Source organism: Schistocerca nitens, chromosome 12, assembly GCF_023898315.1.
Source record: "Schistocerca nitens isolate TAMUIC-IGC-003100 chromosome 12, iqSchNite1.1, whole genome shotgun sequence".
Classification (NCBI taxonomy): Eukaryota; Metazoa; Arthropoda; class Insecta; order Orthoptera; family Acrididae; genus Schistocerca; species Schistocerca nitens.
Genome location: NC_064625.1, coordinates 66,779,968 through 66,793,741, shown reverse-complemented (window position 1 = coordinate 66,793,741; position 13,774 = coordinate 66,779,968).

The window sequence follows — 13,774 nt, the reverse complement described above, 5'->3', positions numbered from 1 at the left end:
TGAACCGAGGACTGGTACCCACGTAACACGAGAAAATGTGAAAAGTGTTAATACGTAGTAAAAACCTTAGAAAATCTCCGTGTTTCACCATCGAATCGATATAACGCGTGATCGTCACATTGGTCGCATTTCTCTCTGAAACGGTTATATTTATGGTCTGCCAGCCCTTGTCGCGTGCTGCGGTATGTGGGGACAATACAAGCAGCACAGTAGAACACAGGAGAAGCATCTAAGTTGATGCAATCGCCCAGTAAGAAGAGCTACATTTATAGTTTTAGCTATCGACTATTGAATTATTGGTCGGTTTGGTGCCTTGGACATGACCGAGGACCTTAAGATTTTGCATGAACCGAGGACTGGCAGCCACGTAACACGAGAAAATGTGAAAAGTGTTAATATGTAGTAAAAACCTTAGAAAATCTCCGTGTTTCGTCATTCACCATCGAATCGATATAACGCGAGATCGTCACATTGGTCGCATTTCTCTCTGAAACGGTTACATTTATGGTCTGCCAGCCATTGTCGCGTGCTGCGGTATGTGGGGACAATACAAGCAGCACAGTAGAACACAGGAGAAGCATCTAAGTTGATGCAATCGCCCAGTAAGAAGAGCTACATTTATAGTTTTAGTTATCGATTACTGAATTATTGGTCGGTTTGGTGCCTTGGACATGACCGAGGACCTTAAGATTTTGCATGAACCGAGGACTGGCAGCCACGTAACACGAGAAAATGTGATAAGTGTTAATATGTAGTAAAAACCTTAGAAAATCTCCGTGTTTCGTCATTCACCATCGAATCGATATAACGCGAGATCGTCACATTGGTCGCATTTCTCTCTGAAACGGTTACATTTATGGTCTGCCAGCCCTTGTCGCGTGCTGCGGTATGTGGGGACAATACAAGGGGCACAGTAGAACACAGGAGAAGCATCTAAGTTGATGCAATCGCCCAGTAAGAAGAGCTACATTTATAGTTTTAGTTATCGATTATTGAATTATTGGTCGGTTTGGTGCCTTGGACATGACCGAGGACCTTAAGATTTTGCATGAACCGAGGACTGGCAACCACGTAACACGAGAAAATGTGAAAAGTGTTAATATGTAGTAAAAACCTTAGAAAATCTCCGTGTTTCGTCATTCACCATCGAATCGATATAACGCGAGATCGTCACATTGGTCGCATTTCTCTCTCAAACGGTTACATTTATGGTCTGCCAGCCCTTGTCGCGTGCTGCGGTATGTGGGGACAATACAAGCAGCACAGTAGAACACAGGAGAAGCATCTAAGTTGATGTAATCGCCCAGTAAGAAGAGCTACATTTATAGTTTTAGTTATCGATTATCGAATTATTGGTCGGTTTGGTGCCTTGGACATGACCGAGGACCTTAAGATTTTACATGAACCGAGGACTGGCAGCCACGTAACACGAGAAAATGTGAAAAGTGTTAATATGTACTAAAAACCTTAGAAAATCTCCGTGTTTCGTCATTCACCATCGAATCGATATAACGCGAGATCGTCACATTGGTCGCATTTCTCTCTGAAACGGTTACATTTATGGTCTGCCAGCCCTTGTCGCGTGCTGCGGTATGTGGGGACAATACAAGCAGCACAGTAGAACACAGGAGAAGCATCTAAGTTGATGCAATCGCCCAGTAAGAAGAGCTACATTTATAGTTTTAGTTATCGATTACTGAATTATTGGTCGGTTTGGTGCCTGGGACATGACCGAGGACCTTAAGATTTTGCATGAACCGAGGACTGGCAGCCACGTAACACGAGAAAATGTGAAAAGTGTTAATATGTACTAAAAACCTTAGAAAATCTCCGTGTTTCGTCATTCACCATCGAATCGATATAACGCGAGATCGTCACATTGGTCGCATTTCTCTCTGAAACGGTTACATTTATGGTCTGCCAGCCCTTGTCGCGTGCTGCGGTATGTGGGGACAATACAAGCAGCACAGTAGAACACAGGAGAAGCATCTAAGTTGATGCAATCGCCCAGTAAGAAGAGCTACATTTATAGTTTTAGTTATCGATTATTGAATTATTGTTCGGTTTGGTGCCTGGGACATGACCGAGGACCTTAAGATTTTGCATGAACCGAGGACTGGCAGCCACGTAACACGAGAAAATGTGAAAAGTGTTAATATGTAGTAAAAACCTTAGAAAATCTCCGTGTTTCGTCATTCACCATCGAATCGATATAACGCGAGATCGTCACATTGGTCGCATTTCTCTCTGAAACGGTTACATTTATGGTCTGCCAGCCCTTGTCGCGTGCTGCGGTATGTGGGGACAATACAAGCAGCACGGTAGAACACAGGAGAAGCATCTAAGTTGATGCAATCGCCCAGTAAGAAGAGCTACATTTATAGTTTTAGTTATCGTTTATTGAATTATTGGTCGGTTTGGTGCCTTGGACATGACCGAGGACCTTAAGATTTTGCATGAACCGAGGACTGGTACCCACGTAACACGAGAAAATGTGAAAAGTGTTAATATGTAGTAAATACCTTAGAAAATCTCCGTGTTTCGTCATTCACCATCGAATCGATATAACGCGAGATCGTCACATTGGTCGCATTTCTCTCTGAAACGGTTACATTTATGGTCTGCCAGCCCTTGTCGCGTGCTGGGTTATGTGGGGACAATACAAGCAGCACAGTAGAACACACGAGAAGCATCTAAGTTGATGCAATCGCCCAGTAAGAAGAGCTACATTTATAGTTTTAGTTATCGATCATTGAATTATTGGTCGGTTTGGTGTCTTGGACATGACCGAGGACCTTAAGATTTTGCATGAACCGAGGACTGGCAGCCACGTAACACGAGAAAATGTGAAAAGTGTTAATATGTAGTAAAAACCTTAGAAATTCTCCGTGTTTCGTCATTCACCATCGAATCGATATAACGCGAGATCGTCACATTGGTCGCATTTCTCTCTGAAACGGTTACATTTATGGTCTGCCAGCCCTTGTCGCGTGCTGCGGTATGTGGGGACAATACAAGCAGCACAGTAGAACACAGGAGAAGCATCTTAGTTGATGCATTCGCCCAGTAAGAAGAGCTACATTTATAGTTTTAGTTATCGATTATCGAATTATTGGTCGGTTTGGTGCCTTGGACATGACCGAGGACCTTAAGATTTTACATGAATCGAGGACTGGTACCCACGTAACACGAGAAAATGTGAAAAGTGTTAATATGTAGTAAAAACCTTAGAAAATCTCCGTGTTTCGTCATTCACCATCGAATCGATATAACGCGAGATCATCACATTGGTCGCATTTCTCTCTGAAACGGTTACATTTATGGTCTGCCAGCCCTTGTCGAGTGCTGGGTTATGTGGGGACAATACAAGCAGCACAGTAGAACACAGGAGAAGCATCTAAGTTGACGCAATCACTCAGTAAGAAGAGCTACATTTATAGTTTTAGTTATCGATTATTGAATTATTGGTCGGTTTGGTGCCTTGGACATGACCGAGGACCTTAAGATTTTGCATGAACCGAGGACTGGCAGCCACGTAACACGAGAAAATGTGAAAAGGGTTAATATGTAGTAAAAACCTTAGAAAATCTCCGTGTTTCGTCATTCACCATCGAATCGATATAACGCGAGATCGTCACATTGGTCGCATTTCTCTCTGAAACGGTTACATTTATGGTCTGCCAGCCCTTGTCGCGTGCTGCGGTATGTGGGGACAATACAAGCAGCACAGTAGAACACAGGAGAAGCATCTTAGTTGATGCAATCGCCCAGTAAGAAGAGCTACATTTATAGTTTTAGTTATCGATTATCGAATTTTTGGTCGGTTTGGTGCCTTGGACATGACCGAGGACCTTAAGACTTTACATGAACCGAGGACTGGCAGCCACGTAACACGAGAAAATGTGAAATGTGTTAATATGTAGTAAAAACCTTAGAAAATCTCCGTGTTTCGTCATTCACCATCGAATCGATATAACGCGAGATCATCACATTGGTCGCATTTCTCTCTGAAACGGTTACATTTATGGTCTGCCAGCCCTTGTCGCGTGCTGCGGTATGTGGGGACAATACAAGCAGCACAGTAGAACACAGGAGAAGCATCTAAGTTGATGCAATCGCCCAGTAAGAAGAGCTACATTTATAGTTTTAGTTATCGATTATTGAATTATTGGTCCGTTTGGTGCCTTGGACATGACCGAGGACCTTAAGATTTTGCATGAACCGAGGACTGGTACCCACGTAACACGAGAAAATGTGAAAAGTGTTAATACGTAGTAAAAACCTTAGAAAATCTCCGTGTTTCACCATCGAATCGATATAACGCGAGATCGTCACATTGGTCGCATTTCTCTCTGAAACGGTTATATTTATGGTCTGCCAGCCCTTGTCGCGTGCTGCGGTATGTGGGGACAATACAAGCAGCACAGTAGAACACAGGAGAAGCATCTAAGTTGATGCAATCGCCCAGTAAGAAGAGCTACATTTATAGTTTTAGCTATCGACTATTGAATTATTGGTCGGTTTGGTGCCTTGGACATGACCGAGGACCTTAAGATTTTGCATGAACCGAGGACTGGCAGCCACGTAACACGAGAAAATGTGAAAAGTGTTAATATGTAGTAAAAACCTTAGAAAATCTCCGTGTTTCGTCATTCACCATCGAATCGATATAACGCGAGATCGTCACATTGGTCGCATTTCTCTCTGAAACGGTTACATTTATGGTCTGCCAGCCATTGTCGCGTGCTGCGGTATGTGGGGACAATACAAGCAGCACAGTAGAACACAGGAGAAGCATCTAAGTTGATGCAATCGCCCAGTAAGAAGAGCTACATTTATAGTTTTAGTTATCGATTACTGAATTATTGGTCGGTTTGGTGCCTTGGACATGACCGAGGACCTTAAGATTTTGCATGAACCGAGGACTGGCAGCCACGTAACACGAGAAAATGTGATAAGTGTTAATATGTAGTAAAAACCTTAGAAAATCTCCGTGTTTCGTCATTCACCATCGAATCGATATAACGCGAGATCGTCACATTGGTCGCATTTCTCTCTGAAACGGTTACATTTATGGTCTGCCAGCCCTTGTCGCGTGCTGCGGTATGTGGGGACAATACAAGCGGCACAGTAGAACACAGGAGAAGCATCTAAGTTGATGCAATCGCCCAGTAAGAAGAGCTACATTTATAGTTTTAGTTATCGATTATTGAATTATTGGTCGGTTTGGTGCCTTGGACATGACCGAGGACCTTAAGATTTTGCATGAACCGAGGACTGGCAACCACGTAACACGAGAAAATGTGAAAAGTGTTAATATGTAGTAAAAACCTTAGAAAATCTCCGTGTTTCGTCATTCACCATCGAATCGATATAACGCGAGATCGTCACATTGGTCGCATTTCTCTCTGAAACGGTTACATTTATGGTCTGCCAGCCCTTGTCGCGTGCTGCGGTATGTGGGGACAATACAAGCAGCACAGTAGAACACAGGAGAAGCATCTAAGTTGATGAAATCGCCCAGTAAGAAGAGCTACATTTATAGTTTTAGTTATCGATTATCGAATTATTGGTCGGTTTGGTGCCTTGGACATGACCGAGGACCTTAAGATTTTACATGAACCGAGGACTGGCAGCCACGTAACACGAGAAAATGTGAAAAGTGTTAATATGTACTAAAAACCTTAGAAAATCTCCGTGTTTCGTCATTCACCATCGAATCGATATAACGCGAGATCGTCACATTGGTCGCATTTCTCTCTGAAACGGTTACATTTATGGTCTGCCAGCCCTTGTCGCGTGCTGCGGTATGTGGGGACAATACAAGCAGCACAGTAGAACACAGGAGAAGCATCTAAGTTGATGCAATCGCCCAGTAAGAAGAGCTACATTTATAGTTTTAGTTATCGATTATTGAATTATTGGTCGGTTTGGTGCCTTGGACATGACCGAGGACCTTAAGATTTTGCATGAACCGAGGACTGGCAGCCACGTAACACGAGAAAATGTGAAAAGTGTTAATATGTAGTAAAAACCTTAGAAAATCTCCGTGTTTCGTCCTTCACCATCGAAGCGATATAACGCGAGATCGTCACATTGGTCGCATTTCTCTCTGAAACGGTTACATTTATGGTCTGCCAGCCCTTGTCGCGTGCTGCGGTATGTGGGGACAATACAAGCAGCACAGTAGAACACAGGAGAAGCATCTAAGTTGATGCAATCGCCCAGTAAGAAGAGCTACATTTATAGTTTTAGTTATCGATTATTGAATTATTGGTCGGTTTGGTGCCTTGGACATGACCGAGGACCTTAAGATTTTGCATGAACCGAGGACTGGCAGCCACGTAACACGAGAAAATGTGAAAAGGGTTAATATGTAGTAAAAACCTTAGAAAATCTCCGTGTTTCGTCATTCACCATCGAATCGATACAACGCGAGATCATCACATTGGTCGCATTTCTCTCTGAAACGGTTACATTTATGGTCTGCCAGCCCTTGTCGCGTGCTGCGGTATGTGGGGACAATACAAGCAGCACAGTAGAACACAGGAGAAGCATCTAAGTTGATGCAATCGCCCAGTAAGAAGAGCTACATTTATAGTTTTAGTTATCGATTATTGAATTATTGGTCGGTTTGGTGCCTTGGACATGACCGAGGACCTTAAGATTTTGCATGAACCGAGGACTGGCAGCCACGTAACACGAGAAAATGTGAAAAGTGTTAATATGTAGTAAAAACCTTAGAAAATCTCCGTGTTTCGTCATTCACCATCGAATCGATATAACGCGAGATCGTCACATTGGTCGCATTTCTCTCTGAAACTGTTACATTTATGTTCTGCCAGCCCTTGTCGCGTGCTGCGGTATGTGTAGACAATACAAGCAGCACAGTAGAACACAGGAGAAGCATCTAAGTTGATGCAATCGCCCAGTAAGAAGTGCTACATTTATAGTTTTAGTTATCGATTATTGAATTATTGGTCGGTTTGGTGCCTTGGACATGACCGAGGACCTTAAGATTTTGCATGAACCGAGGACTGGCAGCCACGTAACACGAGAAAATGTGAAAAGTGTTAATATGTAGTAAAAACCTTAGAAAATCTCCGTGTTTCGTCATTCACCATCCAATGGATATAACTCGAGATCGTCACATTGGCCGCATTTCTCTCTGAAACGGTTACATTTATGGTCTGCCAGCCCTTGTCGCGTGCTGCGGTATGTGGGGACAATACAAGCAGCACAGTAGAACACAGGAGAAGCATCTAAGTTGATGCAATCGCCCAGTAAGAAGAGCTACTTTTATAGTTTTAGTTATCGATTATTGAATTATTGGTCGGTTTGGTGCCTTGGACATGACCGAGGACCTTAAGATTTTGCATGAACCGAGGACTGGCAGCCACGTAACACGAGAAAATGTGAAAAGTGTTAATATGTAGTAAAAACCTTAGAAAATCTCCGTGTTTCGTCATTCACCATCGAATCGATATAACGCGAGATCGTCACATTGGTCGTATTTCTCTCTGAAACGGTTACATTTATGGTCTGCCAGCCCTTGTCGCGTGCTGCGGTATGTGGGGACAATACAACCAGCACAGTAGAACACAGGAGATGCATCTAAGTTGATGCAATCGCCCAGTAAGAAGAGCTACATTTATAGTTTTAGTTATCGATTATTGAATTATTGGTCGGTTTGGTGCCTTGGACATGACCGAGGACCTTAAGATTTTGCATGAACCGAGGACTGGCAGCCACGTAACACGAGAAAATGTGAAAAGTGTTAATATGTAGTAAAAACCTTAGAAAATCTCCGTGTTTCGTCCTTCACCATCGAAGCGATATAACGCGAGATCGTCACATTGGTCGCATTTCTCTCTGAAACGGTTACATTTATGGTCTGCCAGCCCTTGTCGTGTGCTGCGGTATGTGGGGACAATACAAGCAGCACAGTAGAACACAGGAGAAGCATCTAAGTTGATGCAATCGCCCAGTAAGAAGAGCTACATTTATAGTTTTAGTTATCGATTATTGAATTATTGGTCGGTTTGGTGCCTTGGACATGACCGAGGACCTTAAGATTTTGCATGAACCGAGGACTGGCAGCCACGTAACACGAGAAAATGTGAAAAGGGTTAATATGTAGTAAAAACCTTAGAAAATCTCCGTGTTTCGTCATTCACCATCGAATCGATACAACGCGAGATCATCACATTGGTCGCATTTCTCTCTGAAACGGTTACATTTATGGTCTGCCAGCCCTTGTCGCGTGCTGCGGTATGTGGGGACAATACAAGCAGCACAGTAGAACACAGGAGAAGCATCTAAGTTGATGCAATCGCCCAGTAAGAAGAGCTACATTTATAGTTTTAGTTATCGATTATTGAATTATTGGTCGGTTTGGTGCCTTGGACATGACCGAGGACCTTAAGATTTTGCATGAACCGAGGACTGGCAGCCACGTAACACGAGAAAATGTGAAAAGTGTTAATATGTAGTAAAAACCTTAGAAAATCTCCGTGTTTCGTCATTCACCATCGAATCGATATAACGCGAGATCGTCACATTGGTCGCATTTCTCTCTGAAACTGTTACATTTATGTTCTGCCAGCCCTTGTCGCGTGCTGCGGTATGTGTAGACAATACAAGCAGCACAGTAGAACACAGGAGAAGCATCTAAGTTGATGCAATCGCCCAGTAAGAAGTGCTACATTTATAGTTTTAGTTATCGATTATTGAATTATTGGTCGGTTTGGTGCCTTGGACATGACCGAGGACCTTAAGATTTTGCATGAACCGAGGACTGGCAGCCACGTAACACGAGAAAATGTGAAAAGTGTTAATATGTAGTAAAAACCTTAGAAAATCTCCGTGTTTCGTCATTCACCATCCAATGGATATAACGCGAGATCGTCACATTGGCCGCATTTCTCTCTGAAACGGTTACATTTATGGTCTGCCAGCCCTTGTCGCGTGCTGCGGTATGTGGGGACAATACAAGCAGCACAGTAGAACACAGGAGAAGCATCTAAGTTGATGCAATCGCCCAGTAAGAAGAGCTACTTTTATAGTTTTAGTTATCGATTATTGAATTATTGGTCGGTTTGGTGCCTTGGACATGACCGAGGACCTTAAGATTTTGCATGAACCGAGGACTGGCAGCCACGTAACACGAGAAAATGTGAAAAGTGTTAATATGTAGTAAAAACCTTAGAAAATCTCCGTGTTTCGTCATTCACCATCGAATCGATATAACGCGAGATCGTCACATTGGTCGCATTTCTCTCTGAAACGGTTACATTTATGGTCTGCCAGCCCTTGTCGCGTGCTGGGTTATGTGGGGACAATACAAGCAGCACAGTAGAACACACGAGAAGCATCTAAGTTGATGCAATCGCCCAGTAAGAAGAGCTACATTTATAGTTTTAGTTATCGATTATTGAATTATTGGTCGGTTTGGTGCCTGGGACATGACCGAGGACCTTAAGATTTTACATGAACCGAGGACTGGCAGCCACGTAACACGAGAAAATGTGAAAAGTGTTAATATGTAGTAAAAACCTTAGAAAATCTCCGTGTTTCGTCATTCACCATCGAATCGATATAACGCGAGATCATCACATTGGTCGCATTTCTCTCTGAAACGGTTACATTTATGGTCTGCCAGCCCTTGTCGCGTGCTGGGTTATGTGGGGACAATACAAGCAGCACAGTAGAACACAGGAGAAGCATCTAAGTTGATGCAATCGCTCAGTAAGGAGAGCTACATTTATAGTTTTAGTTATCGATTATTGAATTATTGGTCGGTTTGGTGCCTTGGACATGACCGAGGACCTTAAGATTTTGCATGAACCGAGGACTGGCAGCCATGTAACACGAGAAAATGTGAAAAGTGTTAATATGTTGTAAATACCTTAGAAAATCTCCGTGTTTCGTCATTCACCATCGAATCGATAAAACGCGAGATCGTCACATTGGTCGCATTTCTCTCTGAAACGGTTACATTTATGGTCTGCCAGCCCTTGTCGCGTGCTGCGGTATGTGGGGACAATACAAGCAGCACAGTAGAACACAGGAGAAGCATCTAAGTTGATGAAATCGCCCAGTAAGAAGAGCTACATTTATAGTTTTAGTTATCGATTATCGAATTATTTGTCGGTTTGGTGCCTTGGACATGACCGAGGACCTTAAGATTTTACATGAACCGAGGACTGGCAGCCACGTAACACGAGAAAATGTGAAAAGTGTTAATATGTAGTAAAAACCTTAGAAAATCTCCGTGTTTCGTCATTCACCATCGAATCGATATAACGCGAGATCATCACATTGGTCGCATTTCTCTCTGAAACGGTTACATTTATGGTCTGCCAGCCCTTGTCGCGTGCTGCGGTATGTGGGGACAATACAAGCAGCACAGTAGAACACAGGAGAAGCATCTAAGTTGATGCAATCGCCCAGTAAGAAGAGCTACATTTATAGTTTTAGTTATCGATTATTGAATTATTGGTCGGTTTGGTGCCTTGGACATGACCGAGGACCTTAAGATTTTGCATGAACCGAGGACTGGCAGCCACGTAACACGAGAAAATGTGAAAAGTGTTAATATGTAGTAAAAACCTTAGAAAATCTCCGTGTTTCGTCATTCACCATCGAATCGATATAACGCGAGATCGTCACATTGGTCGCATTTCTCTCTGAAACGGTTACATTTATGGTCTGCCAGCCCTTGTCGCGTGCTGCGGTATGTGGAGACAATACAAGCAGCACAGTAGAACACAGGAGAAGCATCTAAGTTGATGCAATCGCCCAGTAAGAAGAGCTACATTTATAGTTTTGTTATCGATTATTGAATTATTGGTCGGTTTGGTGCCTTGGACATGACCGAGGACCTTAAGATTTTGCATGAACCGAGGACTGGCAGCCACGTAACACGAGAAAATGTGAAAAGTGTTAATATGTAGTAAAAACCTTAGAAAATCTCCGTGTTTCGTCATTCACCATCGAATCGATATAACGCGAGATCATCACATTGGTCGCATTTCTCTCTGAAACGGTTACATTTATGGTCTGCCAGCCCTTGTCGCGTGCTGGGTTATGTGGGGACAATACAAGCAGCACAGTAGAACACAGGAGAAGCATCTAAGTTGATGCAATCGCTCAGTAAGAAGAGCTACATTTATAGTTTTAGTTATCGATTATTGAATTATTGGTCGGTTTGGTGCCTTGGACATGACCGAGGACCTTAAGATTTTGCATGAACCGAGGACTGGCAGCCATGTAACACGAGAAAATGTGAAAAGTGTTAATATGTTGTAAATACCTTAGGAAATCTCCGTGTTTCGTCATTCACCATCGAATCGATAAAACGCGAGATCGTCACATTGGTCGCATTTCTCTCTGAAACGGTTACATTTATGGTCTGCCAGCCCTTGTCGCGTGCTGCGGTATGTGGGGACAATACAAGCAGCACAGTACAACACAGGAGAAGCATCTAAGTTGATGCAATCGCCCAGTAAGAAGAGCTACATTTATAGTTTTAGTTATCGATTATTGAATTATTGGTCGGTTTGGTGCCTTGGACATGACCTAGGACCTTAAGATTTTGCATGAACCGAGGACTGGCAGCCACGTAACACGAGAAAATGTGAAAAGTGTTAATATGTAGTAAAAACCTTAGAAAATCTCCGTGTTTCGTCATTCACCATCGAATCGATATAATGCGAGATCGTCACATTGGTCGCATTTCTCTCTGAAACGGTTACATTTATGGTCTGCCAGCCCTTGTCGCGTGCTGCGGTATGTGGGGACAATACAAGCAGCACAGTAGAACACAGGAGAAGCATCTAAGTTGATGAAATCGCCCAGTAAGAAGAGCTACATTTATAGTTTTAGTTATCGATTATCGAATTATTTGTCGGTTTGGTGCCTTGGACATGACCGAGGACCTTAAGACTTTACATGAACCGAGGACTGGCAGCCACGTAACACGAGAAAATGTGAAAAGTGTTAATATGTACTAAAAACCTTAGAAAATCTCCGTGTTTCGTCATTCACCATCGAATGGATATAACGCGAGATCATCATATTGGTCGCATTTCTCTCTGAAACGGTTACATTTATGGTCTGCCAGCCCTTGTCGCGTGCTGGGTTATGTGGGGACAATACAAGCAGCACAGTAGAACACAGGAGAAGCATCTAAGTTGATGCAATCGCTCAGTAAGAAGAGCTACATTTATAGTTTTAGTTATCGATTATTGAATTATTGGTCGGTTTGGTGCCTTGGACATGACCGAGGACCTTAAGATTTTGCATGAACCGAGGACTGGCAGCCATGTAACACGAGAAAATGTGAAAAGTGTTAATATGTTGTAAATACCTTAGAAAATCTCCGTGTTTCGTCATTCACCATCGAATCGATAAAACGCGAGATCGTCACATTGGTCGCATTTCTCTCTGAAACGGTTACATTTATGGTCTGCCAGCCCTTGTCGCGTGCTGCGGTATGTGGGGACAATACAAGCAGCACAGTAGAACACAGGAGAAGCATCTAAGTTGATGCAATCGCCCAGTAAGAAGAGCTACATTTATAGTTTTAGTTATCGATTATTGAATTATTGGTCGGTTTGGTGCCTTGGACATGACCTAGGACCTTAAGATTTTGCATGAACCGAGGACTGGCAGCCACGTAACACGAGAAAATGTGAAAAGTGTTAATATGTAGTAAAAACCTTAGAAAATCTCCGTGTTTCGTCATTCACCATCGAATCGATATAATGCGAGATCGTCACATTGGTCGCATTTCTCTCTGAAACGGTTACATTTATGGTCTGCCAGCCCTTGTCGCGTGCTGCGGTATGTGGGGACAATACAAGCAGCACAGTAGAACACAGGAGAAGCATCTAAGTTGATGAAATCGCCCAGTAAGAAGAGCTACATTTATAGTTTTAGTTATCGATTATCGAATTATTTGTCGGTTTGGTGCCTTGGACATGACCGAGGACCTTAAGATTTTACATGAACCGAGGACTGGCAGCCACGTAACACGAGAAAATGTGAAAAGTGTTAATATGTAGTAAAAACCTTAGAAAATCTCCGTGTTTCGTCATTCACCATCGAATCGATATAACGCGAGATCATCACATTGGTCGCATTTCTCTCTGAAACGGTTACATTTATGGTCTGCCAGCCCTTGTCGCGTGCTGCGGTATGTGGGGACAATACAAGCAGCACAGTAGAACACAGGAGAAGCATCTAAGTTGATGCAATCGCCCAGTAAGAAGAGCTGCATTTATAGTTTTAGTTATCGATTATTGAATTATTGGTCGGTTTGGTGCCTTGGACATGACCGAGGACCTTAAGATTTTGCATGAACCGAGGACTGGCAGCCACGTAACACGAGAAAATGTGAAAAGTGTTAATATGTAGTAAAAACCTTAGAAAATCTCCGTGTTTCGTCATTCACCATCGAATCGATATAACGCGAGATCGTCACATTGGTCGCATTTCTCTCTGAAACGGTTACATTTATGGTCTGCCAGCCCTTGTCGCGTGCTGCGGTATGTGGAGACAATACAAGCAGCACAGTAGAACACAGGAGAAGCATCTAAGTTGATGCAATCGCCCAGTAAGAAGAGCTACATTTATAGTTTTAGTTATCGATTATTGAATTATTGGTCGGTTTGGTGCCTTGGACATGACCGAGGACCTTAAGATTTTGCATGAACCGAGGACTGGCAGCCACGTAACACGAGAAAATGTGAAAAGTGTTAATATGTAGTAA